This window comes from Otolemur garnettii, unplaced genomic scaffold (genome assembly GCF_000181295.1).
Source record: "Otolemur garnettii isolate 467f Iridium unplaced genomic scaffold, OtoGar3 scaffold00007, whole genome shotgun sequence".
NCBI classification, from domain to species: domain Eukaryota; kingdom Metazoa; phylum Chordata; class Mammalia; order Primates; family Galagidae; genus Otolemur; species Otolemur garnettii.
This window is the reverse complement of record NW_003852402.1, coordinates 40,978,394-40,992,339: the sequence shown is the minus strand read 5'-3', so window position 1 is coordinate 40,992,339 and position 13,946 is coordinate 40,978,394.

Genomic DNA, 13,946 nt, shown 5'->3' with positions numbered 1-13,946 from the left:
ATGCACCCCATGGAATACTATGCAGCCATAAAGAAAGATGGAGACTTTGTGTCCTTCATGTTTACATGGACGCAGCTGGAAAATGTTCTTCTTAGCAAAGTATTACAAGAATGGAAGAAAAAGTATCCAATGTACACAGCCCCATTATGAAACTAATTTATAGCTTTCATATGAAAGCTACAACCTATTTATAGCCTAAGAATATGGGGAGGGGGAGAGAAAGGGGAGGGGGGATGGGTGGAGGGAGGGTGATTGGAGGGATCACTTCTATGGTTTATCTTACAAGGGTACAAGTGAATCTTTCTAAGAGTAGAATATAAATGTCTTAACACAATAACTAAGAAAATGAAATGAAGGCTATGTTAACCAGTCTGATGAAAATAATTCAAATTGTATATGAAAACATCACACTGTATCCCATGATTGCATTAATGTACACAGCTATCATTTAATTAAAAAAAAAAAGAAGAAGCTTAGCCCTACGATGCTGCTGTCTCACCAAGTTCCTGGGGAGAAACTCTTTAGTTTTCACCTAGAATTCCCCCCCACCCCCCACACCCCACCCCCTGCCCAGCCATGCCCACACCCTGTGCTGAGATGTAATTCTGAGGGGCTTGATCTACTGGCAAATCTGAGTCAGGAGGTCGTGGGCGCTCAGAATTGCCCCTGCCCTCCGGCAGCTTTGCAGAGATTCCCCTTTCTCTGGCTTGATTCCCCAGAGGTCTCCTCCTCTACTCGCCTGAATAGACTTCACGGAGCCCCCGATCCCGCTGAGGCTCACCTGAAGGGGCTTGTCCGAACCCCACACCCTCCACACCCAGGTAGAGAAGGGGGAAGTGCATGACCCGCGGCACTTCCTGTTCCGGACTTTGCCTCCCCGGCACTTCCGCCCACCCTCTGCCTACCCTGAGACAGCAGCGGTGGCCTCTGGTTACTTTGGCTCTGGACAGTCATCCAGAGTGGGACGCTTGTCTGTGCGATAGTGATTTAAGAAATATCTCCTGATATTTTCTCTCTTTTCTGTAATCTGGTTGTTTCCTCTGCAGCCCCATTGGTGTTCTACCCAGAGAGAGAGAAAGAGGTAGAGAGAGGTAGAGAGAAAGAAGGGAGAGAGAAAAAAGAGAGGCAGAGATAGAAAGAGAGAGGAAGACCACAGTTCCTGTCAGACAAGAAAGGAAATAGAAACTTTCTTTTATTATTGGGTGAGAAGGAGAAGAAAGGAAGCAAAGATCACACCCTCAGATGGGGATGTCCAGACTTAGTAAGACAAAGTACACAGTGTATTCAGCTGAGGCAGCAAGGATAAGTGGAGGCTGAAAGTGGACCTCAGAAACCCTGTTTAATTTTGTCATGGTAATGCTGCCTTGGGGTGGCTGGTACTGACTGGGTTGGCTCTCCACCGAGATGATTACCTGTTGTCTCTTATTCCAGCCAAAGCTGTTGGTAACTGGCCCCTGACCCGAGCCTCCCCTAATATCCCTGATGCTAATTTGGGTGATGCTGAGGTTAGCGCAAATCCACATTGGTTTAACAACATGGATTCACTGGTGCAATAATTCATGCTGGTAAATAAAAATGACTTCACTTGCTTAGGTGATTTTAGAAGTGAGTTATTGGGAGAGCATCGACGCTAACTCCCGAGGGTAGCCCATTAGCATTGTGCCGAATGGCGACAGATGCCAGCAATAAATTGCAAACAGTGACTATGCAATCAGTTGTGGGCTTTTAGCGCTCGGCATCTGCGGGCGTTTAACCACTCGCACTTCTGCCACACACTCTTTCCAACGAGATATTCCACGGTTCATTTAGCTGATCGGGACAACAAGGACCCTTATCTGGAAAGGAAGTAAATAGTGATTTAAATCATTTGTCGTATTCCTGGTGAAAAAGAAAGCATTGCATTAATGAACTCAGCATTTGGAGCTGAATACATAATGGCCCTTCGTGGCAAAAAAGAACAATAAAAGCAAATTTACCTGTTCTGAAAGCTTTGCATTTTTTATCATCTGAGGATTATAAAGAACTGTACTAGCTGCTTTTCCAGATGGGGGGAATCTGAATCATTTAAATAGGGAGAAGAGATAATGGTCTCTGAATTTCATCAACGATCTATATTCCCCAAATAGAGTTAGAACTGCTTCCTGTATAGAAAATGTTTACTGAATGGAAATTTTATTACCTGCGTATTGAATTCAGTGACACCAAGGGCATTCCCTGTAGCCAAAGGTCCTTCTGCCCAGGTTTGGATCCTATCCTTTCACTAAGGTAAATGTAATTAAACAATGCCTGTGAAATATGGTTTGATTTTTTTGATGGGTTTGATAGCTTGGTTTTCTTTTTGTTTAACACCAGTTGAACCATTTCTTTTGGGCTGTCAAGTTTGTATTTTTGTTTGTTGTTTTTTTTTTTTTGAGACAGAGTTTCACTTTGTCACCCTCAATAGAGTGCTGTGACATCACAGCTCATGGCAACCACCAACTCTTAGGCTCAAGTGATTCCTCTTGCTTCAGCTTCCCAAGTAGCTGGCGCTACAGGAGCCCACACCAATGCCTGGCTATTATACAGAGATGGGGGGTCTCCCTCTTGCTCAGGTTGGTCTCGAACCTGTGAACTCAGGGCAATCCACCCACCTTGGCCTCCCAGAATGCTAGGATTACAGGTGTGAGCTACTGCGCCCAGCCTGGCTGTCAGTTTTTTAAATATATACCTTCCCTTTTTACCCATTAGTAAGCAGACTTAATAAAAGTCCATCGTCATAAAGAATAAGGCTTATACAGATACTTGGGGATAAGGGGTGGTGAGTGTAGTAATGAAGATTGATCTCTTGGACTCTTTCTTCCTTGACATTGACATTGCTTCCTCCACTTTTTCATTACAGTCTGAAAAAGTTATTTTGGCACTTTAAAAACTGGTGAAAATAGGTCACTTTGGAAGAATGTGCTCAGGAGGCACAAGTTCAAGTACAGGGCCTGCTTCACCTTGCCAATGTCTCTGCATCCCCACAGCCAGCACCCCCACCTCCACCCCCAACCTACAAGCAAACCCAACTGTCCATCATCTGTCCTTTTTTTTTTGAGACAGAGTCTCTCTCTGTCACCTTGAGTAGAGTTCTGTGGAGTCAAAGCTCACAGCAACCTCAAACTCTTGGGCTCAAGGGATCCTCTTTGTTTCAACTTTTCTATTTTTTAGTAGAGATGGGGTCTCACTCTTGCTCAGGTTGGTCTCCAACTCCTGAGCTCAAGCAATCCAGCCTCAGCCTCTCAGAGTGCTAGGACTATAGGCATGAACCACCGTGCCCGGCCTTATCATCTGTCCTTTTCTTAGTATTGGGTTAGCTACCTAGATAGCTGAAATGATTCACTCTAATTTTGGTTTTGTTTGGTTTTGATAAAATGGTTTTTCCCTATGGTAGCTATTTTGAACTGCTCGGGAGAAGGAGAAAGATTACTCAGAAAGAGATTAATATTTAACGTGCATGCTATGGATAAAATTATAACAAAATATTTGAATTCATGTTCAACTAATAATAGAATTCTGATTTTCCTGTAACTGCCTGTGACTTCTGTCCTTTGGGTCTTGATCAATCGTATTTGAGGTCCACTTCTTCCATGCTCCTGCTTGCCTTTGTTGCTTACCTATGTGAACTAAATATTTGCTCTTACTGAGTCCTTATAATGCCCATTTCCAGGGTTTTCCAGAATTCCCTTTCGAGAACTTAACATCCCGTCCTTTATACCACCCTAGGCCTCTGTCGGCACCGTGAACCTCTGTACCTCCCTTTCTTTCCTTTCCATCTTTTCCTGCACCTCCCACCCCCAAATCCTCCTGCCCCCTTGTGCTCTATGCTTTAAGGACTGTGGACTGCTGCTGTTTCCTCTGCTTCTTGCCCCTGTGTCCCCAACTCTCTTCCTAGGTGCTCTACCGACCTAGGAAACCTTCTTCCAGCTAGGTGGGACTTCTTAGCCGTTTCAGGTAGGTGGGTCTGTTATTTGGATAGAAAATGATGGGAGTCTAAGCCATGTTCCTCAAACTTCTGGGCAGGATAAAAACAACAGAAAAAGCCTTCCTTCTCTGTAGCTTACTTGGGCAAAGTATAATTTTCAAAAATGTAAAAACAAATCTCAGACACAGATGGGCACGTGTCACAAAATTTCTGAGCTGAGCTTGAGGTGGCTCTCCCAGCGACAGCTTCTCACCCACTGCTGAGAGCCCAGGCTGACTGCAGGGTACAAGATCACAAGCAAAGCCTGTGTGTTGGCTCCTTAAAATGCTGAGGCTGCAGAGGGTGACAGATGGAAAGAAATCCTCATGTTTACGGGATCTGCAAAATCCGGACGGTATAAAAGACCAAGTGTGCCACAGTTAGCAAAGTGGGGGAACTTGAAAAATGTTGATTTCCTTGAGCCAAATGTGCCCAAGAGCATTGAACTGTGACTTCCAGACACATGAAGCCGTCTTTCCCTCTGGCAGTGAGGTGAGGAAATTTTGACCTCCAGTGTCCTCTGCAGTGAATTCCACTGTGAAAGTTTGGGGCTAGAGAAAGAGGCAGAGTGAAATGGTTTCCTTTCTGGATTTCAGTGCTGGACTAGATAAGGCAAAATGTGTACACAACAGGGGTGAGGTCCGTTCCCAAGGGCCGGAAGTGCCCTGAATTTCCTTATACCACAGTGAGTTTCCAGAACAGGCCTTTGCCAAGCTGGGGCCAGCACAGGGGTGCCCTCTGTGAGGCCCTCCAGGACGTGCTCCAGGAGTGGCCTGGCCACAAATAAAACAATCAATCAAGGAATTACTTTGATTCTCTGGTCTTCATGGTACAAGATAGAGCAGGCGTCCTCAAACTATAGCTCGCGGGCCACATTAAGAACATATAAGAAAATGGCCTTTGGAGCCAGATAACTCAGATTCAAATTCCTGTTGCCTTGATTAAGATCCGGAGCCAGAATGTTCAGATTAGAATCCGGTTCTGCTACTTCTTAACCCCGTGATGTTGGGCAAGTTTTCCACCCTCTCTGTGCTTCTGTTTGCCCATCTGTAAAGTGGGGATATTCCCTGACTATCTCACTGGTCTGTTTATGACAATCAAATGAGTTAACAGAGGTAAGGGGCTTAGCTCATACAGGGAATGAAGTAAGTGCTGGATAAATATTTGGCCTCTCCTAGCTTAATTTTAAACACCTCATGGACGTGGTAGGAGCCACGTACAGCTGGTTGAAGCAAACACAAAACAGGTGGTGGTGTTTATTGTAAGAATACAGGGATGACTTTTGAAAACGTCAGATAAGGAATGCAGGTGGGCCTCTGATGAAGAGACAAGGGCTGAGATGCCATCAAAATGGTTTTCCCCAGGTACCTCAAATATTTTAAAGTTTTATTCTTCACTGTTAAAGTTTTAAATCTCTAATTGACTTGTGTGTGTGGTATGGATTCAATAACATTTTTCTCCTTTTTGATTATCGTTTGAGCACTACTTACTAAATATTTTTTTATTTTCCCACTGAACTACAATAGACAACCTGTAATATGTCAAGAACTTGTACACATGCACTTTTTTTTTCTTTTTTTGAGGCACAGTGTCACTTGGTTACTCTTAGAGTGCCATGGTGTCATAGCTCACAGCAACCTCAAACTCTTGGGCTCAAGTGATTGATTCTCTTGCCTCAGCCACCCAAGTAGCTGGGACTACAGGTGCCTACCACAACACTCTGCTATTTTTTTTAAAATGGGGTCTCACTCTGGCTCAGGTTGGTTTTGAAGTCTTGAGCTTAAGCAATCCACTTGCTGTGGCCTCCCAGAGTCCTAGGATTACAGATGTGAGCCAAAGGTTTTCTATTTTGTTTCATTGGTTGTCTATCTCTATACCAATATCACCTAGTCTTAATTATATGGCTTTATAATAATCTGGACATCTGGAAGTACTGAGTTCCTCAGTTTTTCTTTTATAAGGAGTGTCTTAGCTATTCTTGGGTCTTGTTCTTTGGAGTAGTTTCAACTAAGAGACAGTCTGTCCCATCCACTCATCATGTGGCTTACTCAGGCTATTTTGGTTGAAGCAGTCACAAGACTATTGTTAAGGACAGAATTGTGTCCCCCTAAAATTCATATGTTGAAGCTTCTAGTTCGCCATGTGATTATAAATGGAGGTAGGGCCTTTAAGGAGCTAATCAAGGTTAAATGAAGTCATAAAGGTGGAGACTTAAACCCAGTGGGACTGGTGTCCTTTAAGAAGAGCAAGAAAGGCCCAACTTGGTGGCTCCCGCCTGTAATCTTAGCACTCTGAGAGGACGAGGCATGTGGATAGCCTGAACTCAGGACTTTGAGATCAGCCTGAACAAGAGCAAGACTCATCTCTACTAAAAATAGAAAAACTAGCTGGGTGTTGTGGTAGGTGTGTGTAGTCCCAACTACTTGAGAAGCTGAGGCAAGAGGAATGCTCAAGCCCAAGAATTTGAGGTTGCTGTGATCTATAACATGATGGCACTCTACCCAGGGTGGCAGAATGAGACTCTGTCTCAAATAAAAAAGAAAAAGAAAAAAAGAGTAGAGACATCAGAGACTTCTCCCTTTATATGCCCACACACGCAGAAGAAAGGCCACGTGGACACAGGGTGAAGGTAGCTTTCTGTAGGTGACAGCAGTCTCCCCAGAAACCAATCCTGCTAGATAGAACCTTGATCTTTGACTTCTAATTTCCAGAACTATTAGAAAATATATTACTGTTAAGCCACCAGTCTGTGATATTCTGTTAGGGCAACCCATGCAATATGTAATCTGGGCTAGAAAGAGGACATTTGTGGAACAATTGGTAATATTTGAATAAAGTCTATACATTAATTAATAGTATTGTGCCAATATCAATTTCCTAGTTTTTATTATTGTGCTGTGCTTATGCAAAACGTTAACATTTGAGGAAATATGAAAACTTTGGATATTTTAATGCTAATCACCTCCTTCCTGATGGTCATGGCTTTTTGTCCATTATTTTGTCTTTTTAAAAAAACTCATTGTCCGGGTTTAGTGGCTCTCGCCTGTAATTCTAGCACTCAGGGGTGGAGGGTGACAAGGAGAGTGGATTGCTTGAGCTCAGGAGTTTGAGATCAGCCTGAGCAAGAGGGAGACCTGTTTCTACTAAAAATAAAACAAATTAGCCACGCGTCATGGCAGGTGCGTATAGTCCCAGCTACCAGGGAGGCTGAGGCAAGAGGATCTCTTGAGCCCAAGAGTTTGAGGTTGCCCTGAGCTAGGCTAATGCCATGACACTCTACCCTAGTCTCAAAGGAAAAAAAACCCTCATCAATTAGATAGTAATATTTATTCTTTACAGACAATAATTGTTTACATTTACCTAGCTATTTACCAGTTTCCAAGAATTTGCTTTTAAATTTCCTTTGGTGTAGATCCCTCTTTCTCAGTTATCTTTGTCTTTATTTTATCCTCAGTCTTGGAAGATAGTTTTTCTAAGTTAGTCATTACTATTTCTCGGCATTGTAGAATTATATTCTACTATATTCTAGCTTATGTTTTACTGTATCTGTTCTCTGTTTGTTATTTCTTTGAAAGGTTATCTTTTTTTTTTCTGAGTGCTTTTAAAATCTTCTCTGTGTCTTTGATGTTCTGCCGTTTTATTACATATTTTTTTTAAGAGTTAGGTCTTGCTATGTTGCCCAGACTACCCTTGAACTCCTGGGTTCAAGCGAGCCTCTTGCCTCAACCTTCTGAGTTCCTCGGACTACAGGTGCATGCCTTCACACCTGGCTACATGTAGATTTTTAATTTATCCTGTTTAATTTACAATGCATCTTCTGTATCTATGCAGTTATAGCTTTCATTTTCTGGAAAAGTTTCTGCCATTATCTCTTCCAAAATTACCTCGTTTCATTCTCTTTATTCTCATCTTCTGGAATTTCAAGGAAACCTCATTCTATGTTGCGTACCTCTTACCCTCTCTTTCACTTTGTTTCCGATCCCCAGTGCTGTATTTTTCAGATCTGTCTTCCACTTTATTAATTTTCTTTTCGGCTGTGTCTAGTGTTTAGCCCATCCATTGAGATCTTTATTACCACAGTGTTTCGTGTCTTTTTGGTTCTTTTTCAAATCAATTGTGTATATTTATTTCTTGTTCACTTTTATGACATCTTATTTCTTCAAATATTTTATATATGGCTTTTATATTCATGTCTGATATTCAGTAAGCAGGGTCTTTGGGTCTAGTGTGTGTGTTATTTCTGATGACCCCCATTTGTGGCGTTATGTTTATTCTGCTAAAGGTTTGATGAACCTTTACTGTGCGTTAACACTTGAGAACTCCAGCAAGCAGGAACAGCGTGTTGAGGATGATTTCCTGCAGAGAGGATTTGTGATGTTTTGCTCAGAGCCAGGGGAGTTAGTGGACCTGACACCACTCTAGTTCTCTTTCAGGGTCTCAGTGTGGCTTAGGAGTCCTGCTGCTAGCCTCAGGCTACCCCACTGCAGTGCTGGCTCTGGCACCTGCTTTCCGGCCATCACTTTCCTTCCTGTATCCATGCTATTTTTGCCCATGGCATCTCCCACCACTCTGTCTCATTGTCTATAAGCCCAACAAAGTCTATTTGTTATGCATGATCTAGTTGTTTCATAGAGGGAAGTTCCCTTATAAAATTGAGTTCCTTCATTTCATTTGAGGCACTTATCACCCAACATGATGTATTATATTACATAATTACATAATGAGTTTATTGTTTTATGGTTAGAGACCTTTAGTAGAAGGTTTTCATGAGAACAGGGACTTTGGTTTGCTGCTATGACTCCAGTGGCTAAACTGTACTGCTTACTACATAGTAGAGCCTTGAATTTAATTAGTATTTCTTGAATATTAAAATGAATACATCCTTGCCAGGCATGGTGGCTTACTGCTGTAATCCCAGCCCTTTGGGAGGCTGAGGCAGGAGAATTGCTTAAGCTCAGGAGGCTGAGGCCAGCCAAAGCAAAGTGAGACTCCATCTCTATTAAAAATAGAAAAGCCACCCACTGTGGCAGGCACCTGGAGTCCCAGCTACTCAGGAGGCTGAGGCAAGAGGATTGTGTGAGTCTGGAATTTGAGGTTACTGTGAGGTAGGCAAGGCCATGGCACTGCCCAGGCAACAGAGCAAGACTCTGCCCCCCCCCAAAAAGAATACTACATTCTATCCATAGATTTATTAGTATCGGGTATTACATTAGGAAGAATCTAAGAAAGTTTCTTCCCTTTATCTAAATATAGAGGCCACACTCTGCATGGCCAAGGTGGGTGGATTGCCTGAGCTCACAGGTTCAAGACCAAGCTGAGCTAGAGTGAGACTCCATCTCTAAAAATAGCCAGGCATTGTGGTGGGCATGGCAAGAGAATCATGTGAGCCCAGAGTTTGAGGTTGCTGTGAGCTGTGACTCCATAGCACTCTACTGAGGGTGACAAAATGAGATTCTGTGTCAAAAAAAAAAAATCTAAATAGAGGGGGTAGACAGGATAGGAAAGTAAATAAAAGTAAATAAATTGAATAAAGAACTTAGTATGGCCTGAATGTCTATGCTCACCCCCCAATTCATATGTTGAAACCTCATTTCCAGTGTAATTGTATTAAGAAGTGGGAATGTGATTAAGCCACAAGGGTGGAGCCTCATAAATGGAATTAAGACCCCTGTGAAAGAGGCCTGAGAAGGCTTACTTGACCCTTCTTGCATGTGGGATACTTAGAAGGCACCTTCAGTGAAGACTGGGCCCTTGCTGGCACCATCTTGCTGTACTTGGGTCTTAATTATGCCAGTCGCCAGACCTCTGAGCCAGAATTTTCTGTTGTTTGTAAATTACTCTATTTAAGGTATTTTGTTATACCACCCTTAGTGGATTAAGATGGTACTATATGGAGACACAACCATATGAAGAAATAATATAATATCACATATGAAAATATATAAGCCACATATATCTAAAGCCTATATGCCATTTTCAGTAGTTTTTAACCTCATCATGTAAGTTATAATATTATGAGCCATTCATGGGGAACCAAGTGATAAATTTCAAGCTTTATATAAAGCCTGGTAGCATATGATAAGTGCGCCAGAGCAAACCAGATTGAAGACAGGGAAAGAAGACAGATTACCATAGTCCATGCTTCTTTATACAAAAAAATATATATATTTTGAGACCGAGTCTTACTCGGTTGCCCTGGGTTACAGTGCTGTTATCATAGCTTGCAGCAGCCTCTAACTCTGGGGTTCAGGTGATCTTTTTGCCTCCGCCTCTCAAGTAGCTGGGACTACAGGCATGCACCACCATGCCCTATTAATTCTTTCTATTTTTAGTAGAGATCTCGTACTTGCTCACGCTGATCTCAAACCCCTGAGCTCCAGCCATTCCCCTGCCTGGGCCTCCCAGAGTGCTAGGATTATGGATGTAAGCCACTGTGCTCAGCTGCTCAAAAAATATTTTTAAAAAGTAGACCATGCATCATTATAGGTACTTAGGAAATACCTGTAAATGAAGTAGTTAAGATCCTGCTGTTACAGAACTTACATCCTAGTTGTCTAAACTAAAATAAATAAGTAAACAAATCAATACAAGAGGTCGTTGCAGATAGTGGTAGGCACTATCAAGAAAATAGAACAGGCTGTTGGGAACAGAGCAGTCGGTGGTGGTGGCTACTGAGGGAGGGCCTTCCAGAAGAGGTGGCTGATGAAAAGAGGTCCGAACCCCAAGGAGGGGGCAAGCCAGAGGGAAAGAGCATTGTGGGGGAAGAGAATGGCAATGAAACTCTACATTTTCTGCTTTCAAGGAGCAGAAAGTAGACTACTGTGCTTGGCCCCAAGTAAGTGGTAAGAGAGTATTTCTTGAGTTTGGAGAGCCCAGACCACATAGGTCCTCATAGGTCATGGTAAGGAGTTTGGACGTTTTTCAAAGTATAATGAGAGGGTTCTTGGGGCGGTCTAAAGCAGACGGCCAGGGACTTAGAGATGGGAGGACATAATACGACTTAAGTTTCTAGAAGTTCATTCATGTGACTGACTGCTCTTTGAAAACAGTAGTCCAGGAAAGAGGTGGTGTAAACTATTAGAGTGTGCAAGATATGACAAAAGGCTGAGATTTTTTTACCTCTGAGTCCCTGATGCAACCCAGTGCCTGGCGTATAAAGATGAGGCACATCTGCAAAACATGCTCAAGTGAACAAATGGTTTCCAGAGGATTTTGTTCTTAGATGACATCAGTTGGTAAACTCAGTTGCTTAAAGGATAATGTTAAGCTGTGGACTCAGTCACAATGTAGGTCAGTTAAATTTGGGGGTGTGCCATGGTCACAAATCATGGGTTACATTGTAATCAGGGCAATTGTGGTAACATTATCTACTTGCTTCATAAATCCCTTTTGCCATAGCAAAGTCTGGGTAATTCTGTGTATGCCAGTGTTTTTCAACCTTGAACCTACAGTTAAAATTCCATGGCCCACTTAAATTATGTTGATCAAAAAAAAGAGTTAAAAACAAAAAAAGAATATACTTACTGTGCTTTGAAGTTCTTTTGAAAATAATTGTATTAATGGTCTTTAAAATTTTTCCCAGGACACCAGTTGAAAATCGCTGGTCTATATGACACAGTATAAACCTGTTACCACTATTAGAAATTAATTGCAAAGAAATATGTACTGTTTGTTTTGCCAGTAGCATTATCGTCACAAGCAAGATGATAATATATGTTTGGGGAATTTTTACTGGTAATAAGTATTAGGCTTTAGAGATAATTGCATAGAATTGCCAATGAGCCAAGCGAGGTGGCTGGGAGGCTGAGGTGGGTAGACTGCTTGAGCTCAGGAGTTTGAGACCAGCCTGAGTAAGAGCGAGGTCCCATCTCTAAAAATATAGCCAGGTGTTGTGGTGGGCACCTGTAGTCCCAGCTACTCAGGAGGCTGAGGTAAGAGGATCGCTCAAGCCCAAGAGTTTGAGGTTGCTGTGAGCTATGACATCATGGCACTCTACCCAGGGTACAGAGTGAGACTCTGTCTCAAATAACAACAACAACAACAACAAAAATAAATGAATATTTAATTATAGGCAATGATAACCTTTATAAAGGAAAATTTAGCATGATAAAGTAACAAATATTGGTGGGAGAGAGTGTGTGCTAATTTTTTAAATTGCCAGTAGCATCCTGGGGACCCTGAACACACTTGTTCTGATGAAGCAAGCTGCGCTGAGCTGCCCTGATTAGAAAAGGTGTCCCTCAGGAGGTTACATTTAAACTGAAATCTGAATGAAGCTGGGAAAAATATATACCAGGCAGGGGAGACATTGCATGCAAAGGCTCCAAGGCAGAAATCATTTTAAAGGGTGTTTGAGGAATAAAAAGTAGGCCACTGTGTTAGTCAGCCTCTGGAATGACTCCCAGTGAACTCAGCCACTGGTATTCATTCATACCTTTGTAAAATCCCCTCCCCTTGCATGTGGGCTGGATCTGGTAAGTAGTTTCCAGTGAACATTATGTGGTAGAGGTAATGGAATGTCATTGCCAACATTGGGTTACAAAAAAATGATGGCTTCTGTCTTGGGCACATTTTTCTTTCTCATCTTCTTTCTGTGCAGACAAGAGTTAACATTGCAGTCCGGAGACTGCTATCCTTAGAAAGGCCAGGTTGTGGGCAGTGCCTGTAGCTCAGTGGGTAGGGTACCAGCCACATACACGAAGGCTGGTGGATTGTGGCGGGCACCTGTAGTCTCAGCTACTTGGGAGGCTGAGGCAAGAGAATCACTTAAGCTCAAGAATTTGAGGTTGCTGTGAGCTATGATGCCGTAGCACTCTACAGAGGGTGACATGTGAGAGACTCTGTCTCAAGAAAAAAAAAAAAGAGAGAGAGAGAAAAAGGCCAGGTTAAAGGTTGGTCAATGGCTGGCACTGGAGAACTTGGCTAAACTTAGTTTCCTGCACTAATATAAAACTTTCCTAAAGTGCCTGGACAGTTTGTGCAAATGATACACTAATGTTGAATAGTTGCTCCCCTTCTGTAAGTCTGGAATTTTGGTATGTGCTAGGCAGAGGGTGCTTGTGTGACCAGCCTCCAGTAGAACCTCCGGGTGCTGAGTTGTTTTTGTTTTTGTTTTGTTTTGACAGAGCTTCAAGCTGTCACTCTGGGTAGTGTGCTGTGCCATCATAGCTCACAGCAACCTCCAACTCCTGGGCTTAAGGGATTTTCTTGCCTCAACCTCCCAAGTAGCTGGGACTACAGGCGCCTGCCACAATGCCCAGCTGTTTTTTGCTTGTAGTTGTCATTGTTGTTTGGCAGGCCCAGGCTGATTTCAAACCCGCCAGCTCTAGTGTATGTGGCTGGCACCTTAGCTGCTTGAGCTACAGGCGCCAAGCCCGGGTGCTGAGTTTTAGTAGGCTTTTTTGGGCTGAAGCATCACACATACATTTCTGCATTTATGTTGCTGGGAGAAGACTGTGATTTGTGTAATCCTTCATGAGGGGTAAGAGCATAAGGGAGCCTGCAAATGGATTCTTAAGGACTCGACCTGGGCCCATTTCCTTGATGGTCCATCTGTTTATCCTTACTACATTGCTTTGATAAATATTAGTCTAAGTGCAAGTCCTTCCAGCTCATCTCTGAAAGTGGGAGTCGTTCTGGGGACCCTGAACACACTTGTTCTGATGAAGCAAGCTGCCCTGAGCTGCCCTGTGGAGTGGTCGCTCTGGCAAGGAACTGAGGGATGTCTCTGGCCTACAGCCAAAAGGAGGAGCTGAAATCTTCAGTCTAAAACCCCCATAGAACAAAGGTCCACACAAGTGAGATTGGAAGTGGATTCTGCCCCTCCAAGCCTTCAGATGACTGCAGTCATGGGCAATATCTTGTTTGCAGCCTTATAAGAGGCCTTGAGCCAGACCCCACCTAACCTGGCTTGGATTCCTACAGAAACTGTGGTATAATAAATGCTTGTTGTTTTTAGCCTCTA